This window comes from Triticum urartu, chromosome 2A, assembly GCF_056163025.1.
Source record: "Triticum urartu cultivar PI428250 chromosome 2A, HENAU_Tu73, whole genome shotgun sequence".
Lineage (NCBI taxonomy): Eukaryota > Viridiplantae > Streptophyta > Magnoliopsida > Poales > Poaceae > Triticum > Triticum urartu.
In genome coordinates this window covers 197,345,960-197,361,149 of record NC_141874.1, presented here as the reverse complement: position 1 = coordinate 197,361,149, position 15,190 = coordinate 197,345,960, and positions in this window count along the sequence as shown.

Sequence of the window (15,190 nt, the reverse complement as noted above, 5' to 3'; positions counted from 1 at the left end):
GTGCTCCGACGAGTTCTTGGCCATGTTCCCCAGTACGTTTGTGGAGCATATCATCACAGAGGAGTCAGATCACGTGGCTCTGGTGGTTCGTGTTTTGGAGACGGCTCCAACGCTTGAACCCCGGCAAGAACGGCTCTTTCAATTCGAGGAAGCATGGACACGGCATGAAGGCTACGAGGCAATGGTGGCTGAGCAGTGGGCCTGCGCCTCTACAGGGGAGTCCGGACTAGCGGCAGTTTGTAGCCGCATTAAGGGCATGACGGCCGGAATGCAGGACTGGGGCAGGAGAGTCTTTGGTTCGGTCCGCAAGCAGCTAGTGCATCTCAAGGATCAACTACAGAAGGCCAAGTTCAGAGGTCTAGGGTCGGACAACTCATGGGAGGTGCGTGAGATAGAGGAACAACTTCGCGAGACTTATGCCAGGGAGGAGCTGCTTCAGCGCCAACGATCCCGTGTGGATTGGCTGCAGGCGGGTGATATGAATACAAAGTACTTCCAGGGGCGGGCGTCTCATAGGAGGAGGAAAAACACTGTCAGGGCGCTACGGCGTGCAGATGGATCCAAGTGCGAGGTAAACGAGGAGATGGCGGCTGATTTCTATGAGCAGCTCTTCACCTCAGAAGGATCTACGAATGCTGAAGCTGTCCTTGGAAAAATCAATGAAGTGGTCTCGCCTGCAATGAACGCCAAGCTAATTGCTCCGGTTTCGGATGAGGAGGTGGAGACAGCCTTATTCCAAATGGGGCCGACGAAGGCGCCGGACCCGGACGGCCTTCCGGCGTTGTTTTACCAGCGACACTGGTCGCTTGTTAAGGATGATGTGTGCCGCGTTGTCAAGGACTTTCTGGCTGGTGTGGCTGCTCCGGATGCTTTCAATGCTACGGTGATTGTTATGATTCCGAAAGTTAACTCACCGGAGCTGCTGGCCCAATTTCGCCCTATCAGTCTGTGCAACGTCTTGTAAAAGATCGCGTCCAAGGTTCTTGCCAATAGGCTCAAGTTGATCCTGTCGGTTCTCATCTCTGAAGAACAAAGTGCCTTTGTTCCCGGACGGCTTATTACTGACAACGTTCTTGTGGCCTACGAGTGTGTACACGCGATCAGGACTAGGAAAAGGAAGAGACCCCTCTGCGCCGTCAAACTCGACATGATGAAGGCGTATGATAGGGTGGAGTGGATCTTTCTGGAACAGATGTTGGCTCACTTTGGTTTTGAGGCTGGTTGGATAGCTATGATTATGCGATGCGTCACCTCCGCCAATTTTGTGGTGAAGCTCAATGGAGGTTACTCATGGAGATTTTGCCCATCCAGAGGATTGCGACAAGGGGACCCCCTGTCCCCTTACCTGTTCTTGTTCTGTGTGGAAGGCTTCTCTGCCTTGTTAAAGCGGGCTCAGGAGGAGCATGAGTTGAAGGGGTGTCGTTCGGGAGCACTGGCCCCCAAGTGACACATCTTCTATTTGCTGATGACAGTATCGTTTTCCTCCAGGGGTCAGCGGACAATCTTGAGAAGTTGAAAGCCATTTTGGAGGTGTATGAGGTTGCTTCGGGGCAAAAGGTGAATATGAACAAGTCCTCTATTTTCTTTGGGAAGGGATGCCCGGAGGGGCAAAAGGAGGCTCTCAAGTTGGCCATTGGGATTGAGTCTGAGGCTTTGAGTGAGCGATATTTAGGCCTTCCAACGGTGGTTGGGAGATCTAAAGATGGGGTTTTTAAATATGTCACAGAGAGCTCGAAGAAGAAGACTATAGGATGGAAGGGGCAAGGCCTGTCCAAAAAAGCTAGGGAGGTCTTAGTGAAATCGGGGCTGCAGTCTACTCCCACGTTTACCATGAGTTGTTTCCACCTCACAAAGAAAATGTGCCGGAATTTGTCATCTATCTCCTCTAAATTCTGGTGGGGGGCTCTCAATGGTGAGCGCAAAGTGCACTGGATCGCTTGGGACAAGATGTGTACTGCCAAGCGCGTGGGTGGCATGGGCTTTCGAGATCCCGAAGCTTTCAACCAGGCCCTCCTAGCAAAACAAGCGTGGCGGCTGCTGCTGGTGCCTTCCTCATTGTGCGCAAGAGTTTTACAGGCTAGGTATTACAAAGATGGGAGTATTCTGAATGCTACTTGCCCGGCTGGTGGATCGTACACCTTGTGACGCCCCCGATTTGACCGTACACTAATCATGCACGCAAATGTGTACGATCAAGATCAAGGACTCACGGGAAGATATCACAACACAACTCTACAAATAAAATAAGTCATACAAGCATCATATTACAAGCCAGGGGCCTCGAAGGCTCGAATACAAGAGCTCGATCATAGACAAGTCAGCGGAAGCAACAATATCTGAGTACAGACATAAGTTAAACAAGTCTGCCTTAAGAAGGCTAGCACAAACTGGGATACAGATCGAAAGAGACGCATGCCTCCTGCCTGGGATCCTCCTAACTACTCCTGGTCGTCGTCAGCGGGCAGCACGTAGTAGTAGGCACCTCCGGTGTAGTAGGAGTCGTCGTCGAAGGTGGCGTCTGGCTCCTGGGCTCCAACATCTGGTTGCGACAACCAGGTAGAAGGGATAGGGGGAAAAGAGGGAGAAAGCAACCGTGAGTACTCATCCAAAGTACTCGCAAGCAAGAAGCTACACTACATATGCATGGGTATCAAATGGAATAAGGGTATCATATGTGGACTGAACTGCAGAATGCCGGAATAAGAGGGGGATAGCTAGTCCTTTCGAAGACTACGCTTCTGGCAGCCTCCGTCTTGCAGCATGTAGAAGAGAGTAGACTGAAGACCTCCAAGTAGCATCGTATAGCATAATCCTAACCGATGATCCTCCCCTCGTCGCCCTGTGAGAGAGCGACCACCGGTTGTATCTGGCACTTGGAAGGGTGTGTTTTATTAAGTATCCAGTTCTAGTTGTCATAAGGTCAAGGTACAACTCCAAGTCGTCCTGTTACCGAAGATCACGGCTATTCGAATAGATTAACTTCCCTGCAGGGGTGCACCACATAACCCAACACGCTCGATCCCATTTGGCCGGACACACTTTCCTGGGTCATGCCCGGCCTCGGAAGATCAACACGTCGCGGCCCCACCTAGACCAACAGAGAGGTCAGCACGCCGGTCTAAACCTAAGCGCCCAGGGGTCTGGGCCCATCGCCCTTAGCACACCTGCACGTTGCGTGGGCGGCCGGAAGCAGACCTAGCCTAGTAGGCGTTCCAGTCCAATCCAGCGCGCGCCGCTCCGTTGCTGACGTCACGAAGGCTTCGGCTGATACCACGACGTCGAGTGCCCATAACTGTCCCCGCGCAGATGGTTAGTGCGTATAGGCCAGTAGCCAGACTCAGATCAAATACCAAGATCTCGTTAAACGTGTTAAGTATCCGCGAATGCCGACCAGGGCCAGGCCCACCTCTCTCCTAGGTGGTCTCAACCTGCCCTGTCGCTCCGCCTCAAAGTAACAGTCGGGGGCCGTCGGGAACCCAGGCCCACCTCTACCGGGATGGAGCCACCTGCCCCTTCAGCCCCCATCTCCGAACAGTATCCCAGGTAAGGTAACTGTGTAAAGTATATTGTATATGCCCGTGGTCACCTCCCGAAGTGATCACGGCCCAGTAGTATAGCATGGCAGACGGACAAGAGTGTAGGGCCACTGATGGAACACTAGCATCCTATACTAAGCAGTAGGATAGCAGGTAATGGTAACAATAGTAGTAGCAAGGACAGGCTATGCATCAGGATAGGAATAACGGAAAGCAGTAACATGCTACACTACTCTAATGCAAGCAGTATAGAGAAGAGTAGGCGATATTTGGTGATCAAAGGGGGGGGCTTGCCTGGTTGCTCTGGCAAGAGAGAGGGGTCGTCGGTGACGTAGTCGACCACAGGGACATCAGCATCGTCACAAGGTCTACCGAAGAGAAGAGGGGGGGAGAAACAGTAAATACATAGCAAGCAAGTGCATATCAGGACAATAGGCAGAGCTAAACATGTTCTAATGCGGTATGAGGTGATACCGGTGAAGGGAGAAAACACCCGGGAAAATATCCCCGGTGTTTCGCGTTTCCGGACAGATGAATCGGAGAGGAAAAGTTGCATGTTCGCTATGCTAGGGATGCGTGGCGGACGAACGGGCTGCGTATTCGAATTCGTCTCGTCGTTCTGAGCAACTTTCATGTATAAAGTATTTTCATCCGAATTACGGATTAAAAGATATGATTTTTTAAAGATTTTATTAATTTCTAGAATTTAATTAATTAATTAATTAATTAATTCGAAAATGAATTAATGACATCAGCATGATGTCATGCTGGCATCAGCAGTCAACAGAGTTGACTTGGTCAACCTGACCAGCGGGTCCCACTGGTCAGTGACACATTTTAATTAAACAGTTTAATTAATCTAATCAAAATTAATTAGTGGGTGGGCCCCACTGTCATACTAATTAATTAGCTAATTAACAGTAGTTAATTAGGTTAACTAATCATTAGGTTAATTAATCTTATTTGGTTACTTTAATCAGAATTAATTAGGTTAATTAATTGGTTAATTAATTAATTAATTATTTTCATTATTTATCTACTTATTTATTTATTTATTTAATTCTTTTTTTCTTTTTTTCTTTTTAACAGAAACGTTCTGGGGGGTGTGCCCCACTTGTCATAGGGCCAAGGCCCTTAACGGGCATACGGGCAGGCTGGTGCGGGCGAAGCCGCACCCCTGCCCGATAGCAAGGCGAGGCCGATTCGGGGCCGGAGCGGGCGCGACCAGCGCGGGCCACAGCCGACGGCGACGGCCGCGGTAGGTGGGGGCAGCAGCGCCGGCGGCCACCGCAGCGGAGAGGAGTCCTGGGACGGAGCGCGCGAGAGCGGGCACCAGCGAGCGTGGCCGCGGCCAACGGGGACAGAGGCGGGGCGCGTGTGCCGGTGCGCCAGCGAGTGCCTCCGGCGGCGGTTCGGCGGGCGAGCAGCAGAAGTGGGGCGGGGCGCGGGCGTGCGGTCGTGGGCGCGGACAGTGGGCAGTAGCGGGACTGCGGCTGTGGCCGCGCGGGCGCCGGCGAGGCGCGGGCGTGCCGGAGCGCGGACGACGCGGTGAGCGAGCGAGGGGAGAGAGAGGAGGGGCGCGGAGGCCGTAGCCTCACCGGAGACGTTGGGTCTAGGGCAGCGGGTGTCGGGGGGGAAGGACGGAGACGACTTGCGACGGGGAAGCATGCCGGTGGGGGAACTCCTGGCGCCGGCGCGGTCCAGGCGGCGACGGGCACGCAGGGGGAGAGGGGCGAGGGGAAGACGAGGATGAAGCGGTCCGGCGGGAGGGGGGGGGAGGGTCGAGGCGGAGGGCGACGATGGCAGCTCCGGCGTAGTGGCCGCGGGGGTCGGCGGCGGCGTCAACGGGATCCCGATCCAGATCGGATCGGGAGGGAGTGGACCGAGCGGGGGGGGGGGGGAGTGGGGGATATGGGCTAGGGTTCGGTGGGAGTGGGGGGTTAAGCAGGGGTAGGGTGGGCTGGTCGGGTAGCCTGGTTCGGCGGCCAGTTGGGCCGTTCGGCCCAGTTGGCCAGGGGGGTTTCCTCTTTCTTTTGTTATTTTGTTTGTTTTACCTTTTATTCATTTCTCTTTTATTTTAGTTGCACTATATTTTTGGTTTAGTAAAATATGAAAACAGCTCCAAAAATAGTGTGTCAAATTAATCCACTGTTCTAAGAAGTTTTACCTCAGAATAAAAATAGTTTATTATTTGGTAAAATATATTAGGAGTATAACTAATTGTTTTGATGTTGTTTTAATCACTTAAGGGTATTTAAATATTTTATAAAGATGTTGTTACTCCACCAATAATATCCATGATTTATTTGTCACATTAAGAACATTTTAGTTTTGACTTTTGAAACTTTAATTGTTTGACTTGATTTTAAATTTGAATTCAAACCGTTTTTGAACCATCGCGAGATTAATAACAGTAACCGAGGTGACGTGACATCATTAGCGTGGAATTACTGTAGCATGATTACCCGGGCGTCACAATTCTCCTCCACTACAAGAAATCTCGTCCCGAGATTTAGGAGCGGTTACAAGGGGAAGGGATCTGGTTACGAAATTCTAAAGATTCTTCTCGGTCATAGTTGCTCTTCTCAAAGAGGTCGATCAATTACATTGATGTCTTCGGTCCTCTGCTTCAGGTCGTCATGATGAAGTCACCGTCCTTCCTTCAGGACCATCACCGAACTTACGAAAGGGTGAGAAGGGAAAACTGTATATGGATGGATTCTAACAAGATCGAGCATCAGACGGTTAACTCAGGGAAGAAGCATAAGTTTCTCTCGATTTGAAACTTAAGAAGATATCGAGAGCAAAGTAAGAAGGTACCATGAGAAGTTTCAAACGGATAGGCAATCGTTCGATGCCTAATCAGAAGGTGAAAGGGTTTCAGGGCAACGAGAATAGGTATTGCACCTCATACCAGAATAGATCACTAGACAGGTGGTCCGTGAATTACATATGAAGTCGAGCGTGAGGAACAACCTTGGGAACAGGTGTTGTATAGGAGAGTCAGGTTTCGATCCTGTGGAACTGTGGGTTATGGGCCCACCATGTGGGATAAAAGTAGGAGGGGTGACATCTTGCATGGTCACGATAGCAAGGCATGTCAGAGACTAGTCTGTCAGTTATGTCGGCAACAACATCGATACCAAGGGCGAGGGACGAAGAGAACCATTCTCCTGCTCGTTGAACGAGGCGGACCAATAGGCAAAGTTCTCATCCATCGGTGGTTACTGGAATGTCATCAACAATAGAAACAAGGTCTTACCGACAGAATTGTACACCGAGGTGTTTACCTAAGTAGGAGAAAACTACTGCTTACATCATATAGATCACAAGAAGGTTTAAACAATCCCAATGGAAAGGAAAAGTGATTGTCAGGTTTAAGCAGAACAATGGAAAGGAAAATGTGTTTAAACACATATTTCAAGGGTATATCCTTCCCAAGGACAAGCAGAGTATGATATCCATGACAGGATATAATGTAGAAAACCCTTTAGAAAAGGGGAGAGAAACTTCATGACATTACCCATACAGCGGTGTTTGGATAATTTAGCAGGAAACATTTAGCATTGGCTTCAAATGTCGTTGTTGACAATCGGAGTACCACAAACATGCTTCGAGATAGCATTACATGGTCTTCAAGCAAGTTCAGACTTTGGAAACAAAAAGGGTCCATCAGGAAGAACTTATAGAATAAGTCTTACAATTTCCTCATGGAAGAAAGGATAGCCTGGCTGAAAAGGGAAACTATAACAATTGGGCCTCCGGCCAGGTGTGCTAGGCATGACATCACCTTACCGGGTCACATAAGGACCATTGTTGTAACTCTTGGAAATATGTTCCAACCATCATATCTGACCTAGATTCAGATCTGATTAGTGCCAGGATACCTCCGACTTAGTAAGCCTGAGAAGAAAAGGTGCAACACAATTGACGAGATGACATTGTAAGATTCTCGGGAGATGTACTATGGAAGCGAGTTCCGAAACAAGAGTTCATCATTAAAACCAAGGAGAGGATGAAGAGGTGGCTGATGAACTCAGCGACAATTCAGTGAGATTTTCAAAAGATGGATTTCCACACTTATGTGAACAAGGAGATAACATTTGTCGGATCAAATGATATAAGGATGTATGCTCGAGGAAAACATACACAATTAAGCATTGGTTGAAAAGTGCACCCAAAATATGGCCTTAGGTAGCATGATCAATGTGAGAAATGTGATTCAACAACCAATGGTCTAAGAATGAAATATCGACCATTAACTTGAAAGCAATAGGATTGCTAGAAACACGAACAAGTTTGTGTTGAACGGAAGGCAATAAAGTGGTCGATGACAACACAAATCATCGAGGGCAAGGACGGTATTTCTCATCATGAATTCAATTGATATCCAGGAAGAAGTCAAAGTGTTGAAGGTGATCCGACACATTTGCCGGGAGGTTTCAAGAGGATGCAATCAAACAACAACGGCAACAAGCAAGGAAATGACGAAGTGGCAAGTTATAGGATCGATATATAAGATGCAAGCTCGGGACCAAAGTTGCCTTTCAAGACAAGCAACATGATGTTGAAAGCTCGACGTAAGTCGTGCTCACACACTAAAGAATTCATGCCCCAGAGAAGGACGCGGTAGCACAGTCAAAAGTAGAAATACCAGAATGCAGCCGATAGTTTAGGAATGACCAGATTGGGTTCGGAATTTCCTAGTAAAAATACTAGGGGTATTTGATTTGTAGTGCGAAATAATTTCACTAGTCGGTGCCCTCGGTTGACAACAACCCAGAACCCGTAGAGTGATTACGACAAGGAAAGACATTACTTCAACAAAGTTAGTAAGATGTGGTGCAATGGCAAGGCATCTCCGAGATACCAGGGGGTAATACTCGAAGGTAGAACATGATAGAAGTAGAACCGAGTCATTGACCTATGACAGTAGATACTTCAACCTTGCGAAAAATAGACAAGGCATTGGAATGAATTCCCATCAGATATATCAGATCAGGACAGCATGGTCGGAACCATAACTGTAAGGAATCAATTTCAAAAATACCGAAAGAATCATACAGCTAGATAATCATTTGCAAGAAGCTTCCGAGATGGTCTACATCATTTTCATGGGCATGAACACAAAGCTCAAGGTCGACTCCCACTTCTCCAAAGCATAACCTTACATTCACTTCTCGTTTCGATAATGGCATTAGTGTTGAAAGTTTTACCTGGTGAAATACCAGATGAGTATGACCCGTGAAAACTTCCGAGTTCACACATATTAAGGAAGGCATAGGTTCAACCCATCAGGGCATCTTAGGAACATATACCACAAACTTCAGAGTAAATAATACAAGCTCGAAAGTAGAGCATGGTTGGCAAAAAGGAGAGGATACAATTTACCAAAGGCATTATGTATCGGAGAAAGAACTCACAAGGTGATTAATTATGAAGGACACTGTCGGACAATAATCCAACAGTGGATATGGCGATCCACAATGGAGCTGATGTGAGTATTGATACCCAATCAAAGGAAGAAAGAATGCAAATGCATCGGTTTATAGGACATCTGAATAATTCAACGTTTAAATAGCAAAGGAATTATGATTTTTAAATCAAGGGATCAGGAGCAACGCTCAGATCAAGGATGGATAAGTTGAATACACTTAGGGGTACCATCGATGGCAATCTGATTGGCCGAGAACCAGCTCATGTTCGAAAGACGTCTGAGCGGAAGGATAATTTATAAGGATCAACTGATGATTGCGTGCATTCGCACACATATAGAATCAACGGACTTAAATGATAGTGACAAAGGATGCCAATAAGATTACTAGACTTATGGGATTAACCAAAATGTAAGCAAGCAAGAATTTCAAGAGCAATAGGTTGTTGAGGATCTTTGAAAGATCGAATGGTATTTCAAAAGCTTTTGTGAAATACCAGAATCAACTAGGGATGAGCGGATACTCGATGAGTGCGAGAAATTATCCGTAGGGATATTCACGTGGCAAAGAACTGCAAGGCAGTAGCCACAAAGTATTCTCAGAACAATAGAGAGAATTTTCGGTGTATCTTGTAATACAAGAGCAGCCGGGAATAAAGGTAAGAACGACAAGTGCATGTATTTATCCATAGAGATATATCGATAATAGGGAATTGCAAAAGTGACGGGCACAAGGGTCTCGGGAATGATCGAAGAGTATCTTCAACATCTTCTGGTGCAGCCGGCGATCATCTGTGATAAGGGGGCTCTCCGGGAGAAGTAGTTACGAGAACCTAGAGTCAAATTTAGTAAAATCATTTAACCCGAGTAGAAGGGAGATAAGAGTCCCAGAGTAAAGGTCGAGGAGTAAAAGATCCTAGTACCACCCAATGGCGACGTGTGCCCGTAAGACACACAGCCAAGTTAGTAAAAGTTTTGCAATGCCTAGACTTGACTTCGGCCAAGGAGTTGGAAAGGGGGATTCCTACAGGCAGTCAGCTCTGATACCAACTTGTGACGCCCCCGATTTGACCGTACACTAATCATGCACGCAAATGTGTACGATCAAGATCAAGGACTCACGGGAAGATATCACAACACAACTCTACAAATAAAATAAGTCATACAAGTATCATATTACAAGCCAGGGGCCTCGAAGGCTCGAATACAAGAGCTCGATCATAGACAAGTCAGCGGAAGCAACAATATCTGAGTACAGACATAAGTTAAACAAGTCTGCCTTAAGAAGGCTAGCACAAACTGGGATACAGATCGAAAGAGACGCAGGCCTCCTGCCTGGGATCCTCCTAACTACTCCTGGTCATCGTCAGCGGGCAGCACGTAGTAGTAGGCACCTCCGGTGTAGTAGGAGTCGTCGTCGAAGGTGGCGTCTGGCTTCTGGGCTCCAACATCTGGTTGCGACAACCAGGTAGAAGGGATAGGGGGAAAAGAGGGAGAAAGCAACCGTGAGTACTCATCCAAAGTACTCGCAAGCAAGAAGCTACACTACATATGCATGGGTATCAAATGGAATAAGGGTATCATATGTGGACTGAACTGCAGAATGCCGGAATAAGAGGGGGATAGCTAGTCCTTTCGAAGACTACGCTTCTGGCAGCCTCCGTCTTGCAGCATGTAGAAGAGAGTAGACTGAAGACCTCCAAGTAGCATCGTATAGCATAATCCTAACCGATGATCCTCCCCTCGTCGCCCTGTGAGAGAGCGACCACCGGTTGTATCTGGCACTTGGAAGGGTGTGTTTTATTAAGTATCCAGTTCTAGTTGTCATAAGGTCAAGGTACAACTCCAAGTCGTCCTGTTACCGAAGATCACGGCTATTCGAATAGATTAACTTCCCTGCAGGGGTGCACCACATAACCCAACACGCTCGATCCCATTTGGCCGGACACACTTTCCTGGGTCATGCCCGGCCTCGGAAGATCAACACGTCGCAGCCCCACCTAGACCAACAGAGAGGTCAGCACGCCGGTCTAAACCTAAGCGCCCAGGGGTCTGGGCCCATCGCCCTTAGCACACCTGCACGTTGCGTGGGCGGCCAGAAGCAGACCTAGCCTAGTAGGCGTTCCAGTCCAATCCAGCGCGCGCCGCTCCGTTGCTGACGTCACGAAGGCTTCGGCTGATACCACAACGTCGAGTGCCCATAACTGTCCTCGCGTAGATGGTTAGTGCGTATAGGCCAGTAGCCAGACTCAGATCAAATACCAAGATCTCGTTAAACATGTTAAGTATCCGCGAACGCCGACCAGGGCCAGGCCCACCTCTCTCCTAGGTGGTCTCAACCTGCCCTGTCGCTCCGCCTCAAAGTAACAGTCGGGGGCCGTCGGGAACCCAGGCCCACCTCTACCGGGATGGAGCCACCTGCCCCTTCAGCCCCCATCTCCGAACAGTATCCCAGGTAAGGTAACTGTGTAAAGTATATTGTATATGCCCGTGGTCACCTCCCGAAGTGATCACGGCCCAGTAGTATAGCATGGCAGACGGACAAGAGCGTAGGGCCACTGATGGAACACTAGAATCCTATACTAAGCAGTAGGATAGCAGGTAATGGTAACAATAGTAGTAGCAAGGACAGGCTATGCATCAGGATAGGAATAACGGAAAGCAGTAACATGCTACACTACTCTAATGCAAGCAGTATAGAGAAGAGTAGGCGATATTTGGTGATCAAAGGGGGGGGGGCTTGCCTGGTTGCTCTGGCAAGAGAGAGGGGTCGTCGGTGACGTAGTCGACCACAGGGACATCAGCATCGTCACAAGGTCTACCGAAGAGAAGAGGGGGGGAGAAACAGTAAATACATAGCAAGCAAGTGCATATCAGGACAATAGGCAGAGCTAAACATGTTCTAACGCGGTATTAGGTGATACCGGTGAAGGGGGAAAACACCCGGGAAAATATCCCCGGTGTTTCGCGTTTCCGGACAGATGAATCGGAGAGGAAAAGTTGCATGTTTGCTATGCTAGGGATGCGTGGCGGACGAACGGTCTGCGTATTCGAATTCGTCTCGTCGTTCTGAGCAACTTTCATGTATAAAGTATTTTCATCCGAATTACGGATTAAAAGATATGACTTTTTAAAGATTTTATTAATTTCTTGAATTTAATTAATTAATTAATTAATTCGAAAATGAATTAATGACATCAGCATGATGTCATGCTGGCATCAGCAGTCAACAGAGTTGACTTGGTCAACCTGACCAGCGGGTCCCACTGGTCAGTGACACATTTTAATTAAACAGTTTAATTAATCTAATCAAAATTAATTAGTGGGTGGGCCCCACTGTCATACTAATTAATTAGCTAATTAACAGTAGTTAATTAGGTTAACTAATCATTAGGTTAATTAATCTTATTTGGTTACTTTAATCAGAATTAATTAGGTTAATTAATTGGTTAATTAATTAATTAATTATTTTCATTATTTATCTACTTATTTATTTAATTCTTTTTTTCTTTTTTTCTTTTTAACAGAAACGTTCTGGGGGTGTGCCCCACTTGTCATAGGGCCAAGGCCCTTAACGGGCATACGGGCAGGCTGGTGCGGGCGAAGCCGCACCCCTGCCCGATAGCAAGGCGAGGCCGGTTCGGGGCCGGAGCGGGCGCGACCAGCGCGGGCCACAGCCGGCGGCGACGGCCGCGGTAGGTGGGGGCAGCAGCGCCGGCGGCCACCGCAGCGGAGAGGAGTCCTGGGACGGAGCGCGCGAGAGCGGGCACCGGCGAGCGTGGCCGCGGCCAACGGGGACAGAGGCGGGGCGCGTGTGCCCGTGCGCCAGCGAGTGCCTCCGGCGGCGGTTCGGCGGGCGAGCAGCAGAAGCGGGGCGGGGCGCGGGCGTGCGGTCGTGGGCGCGGGCAGTGGGCAGTGGCGGGACTGCGGCTGTGGCCGCGCTGGCGCGCGCGGGCGCCGGCGAGGCGCGGGCGTGCCGGAGCGCGGACGACGCGGTGAGCGAGCGAGGGGGAGAGAGAGGAGGGGCGCGGAGGCCGTAGCCTCACCGGAGACGTAGGGTCTAGGGCAGCGGGTGTCGGGGGGGAAGGACGGAGACGACTTGCGACGGGGAAGCAGGCCGGTGGGGGAGCTCCTGGCGCCGGCGCGGTCCAGGCGGCGACGGGCACGCAGGGGGGAGGGGCGAGGGGAAGACGAGGATGAAGCGGTCCGGCGGGGGGGGGGAGGGTCGAGGCGGAGGGCGACGGTGGTAGCTCCGGCGTAGTGGCCGTGGGGGTCGGCGGCGGCATCAACGGGATCCCGATCCAGATCGGTTCGGGAGGGAGTGGACCGAGCGGGGGGGGGGGGGGGGGGGGGAGTGGGGGATATGGGCTAGGGTTCGGTGGAAGTGGGGGGTTAAGCAGGGGTAGGGTGGGCCGGTCGGGTAGCCTGGTTCGGCGGCCAGTTGGGCCGTTCGGCCCAGTTGGCCAGGGGGGTTTCCTCTTTCTTTTGTTATTTCTTTTGTTTTACCTTTTATTCATTTCTCTTTTATTTTAGTTGCACTATATTTTTGGTTTAGTAAAATATGAAAACAGCTCCAAAAATAGTGTGTCAAATTAATCCACTGTTCTAAGAAGTTTTACCTCAGAATAAAAATAGTTTAGTATTTGGTAAAATATATTAGGAGTATAACTAATTGTTTTGATGTTGTTTTAATCACTTAAGGGTATTTAAATATTTTATAAAGATGTTGTTACTCCACCAATAATATCCATGATTTATTTGTCACATTAAGAACATTTTAGTTTTGACTTTTGAAAACTTTAATTGTTTGACTTGATTTTAAGTTTGAATTCGAACCGTTTTTAAACCATCGCGAGATTAATAACAGTAACCGTTTTTAAACCATCGCGACATCATTAGCGTGGAATTACTGTAGCATGATTACCCGGGCGTCACACACCTTCAGAAGTATTATACATGGGCGTGACTTGTTGCGGGCTGGGCTGGTATGGAGGATTGGTGATGGCTTGCAGGTCAATATTCACCACGATCAATGGATCCCGAGAAAGGGGTGTTTGACACCGCTCGGTGCAGTTTTCATCCCGGGAGTGACCAAAGTTGGGCACCTGCTAGATCAATCTGGGGCGCGGTGGGATGAACAGAAGCTTGATGCTATGTTCTCTAGTGACGATGCTCGGGATATCAAACAAATTGTGGTTGGCGGGCCTGGAGTTGAGGACTGCCTCGCATGGAACTATACAAAGAACGGACAGTTCACGGTCCGCTCGGCCTACCATTTGCGGATGGAGATGAACAAGGCTAAGCACGACAAGGCGGAGTCGTCGTCTGCGAGTGATCATAAAAGTTGGCTGGCTCTTTGGGACTCGAACGCTCCTGGGAAAGCTAAGATACACATGTGGCGCTTGATGAGAAATGGACTCGCTGTTGGAAGTGAGCTACGGAGGAGGACCATAAAGGCTGGTGTGTTCTGTGTAGCCTGCGGGCGAGATGAGACAGTGTTCCACCGGTTCTGGGGATGCCCGCACTCGGCATTGTTCTGGAAGTGTCTGTGCTCGGAAACGGGAATGAGGGTGGCGATCCCACCCTGCCAAATCGATTCCCAGAGTACACTACGGCGGTGGTTGCTGGATTGGCTTGCCGCGGCTCATGACGACGAGAAGGCGTTGGTGATCCAAGCTGTCTACGCCCTTTGGCTGGCGCGAAATGAGACTAGGGACGGGAAGCACATCGAAGAGCCACGGGCAGTCGCTCGCCGTGTGGTAGCTCTCACGGAAGAGTGGAAGGGGGTCCATCAGCGTACTCCACCCCAGCCGAAGCAGAGATCTCAGGCCAGATGGCTGGCGCCGGAGGCCGGTTGGGTGAAGGCCAATTGCGACGGGGCACTGTCCATACAGCGGGCAAGGGGTGGGGCGGGTGTTGTGCTCCGAGACCACAATGGCGGCTTTCTGGCGGCTGCATGCCACTCTTTCAAAAATGTGGGAAGCCCTGAGTTCGCTGAAGCTCTTGCGTGCAAAAGAGCGGTTCAATTGGCTGTTGAAATCAATGTGCAGAGACTTCACCTGAAGCTGGATAACGCAGCTGTTGTTCGGGTCATTTCTAGTAGCGAAAGGGATCTATCTACGGTGGGGCCTGCTGTGCAGGAGATCAAGAATATGCTCCAGGAGTTTACTGCTGTGAAGGTGTCGTGGAGGTGCCGTGAAGCAAATCATGCCGCCGACAA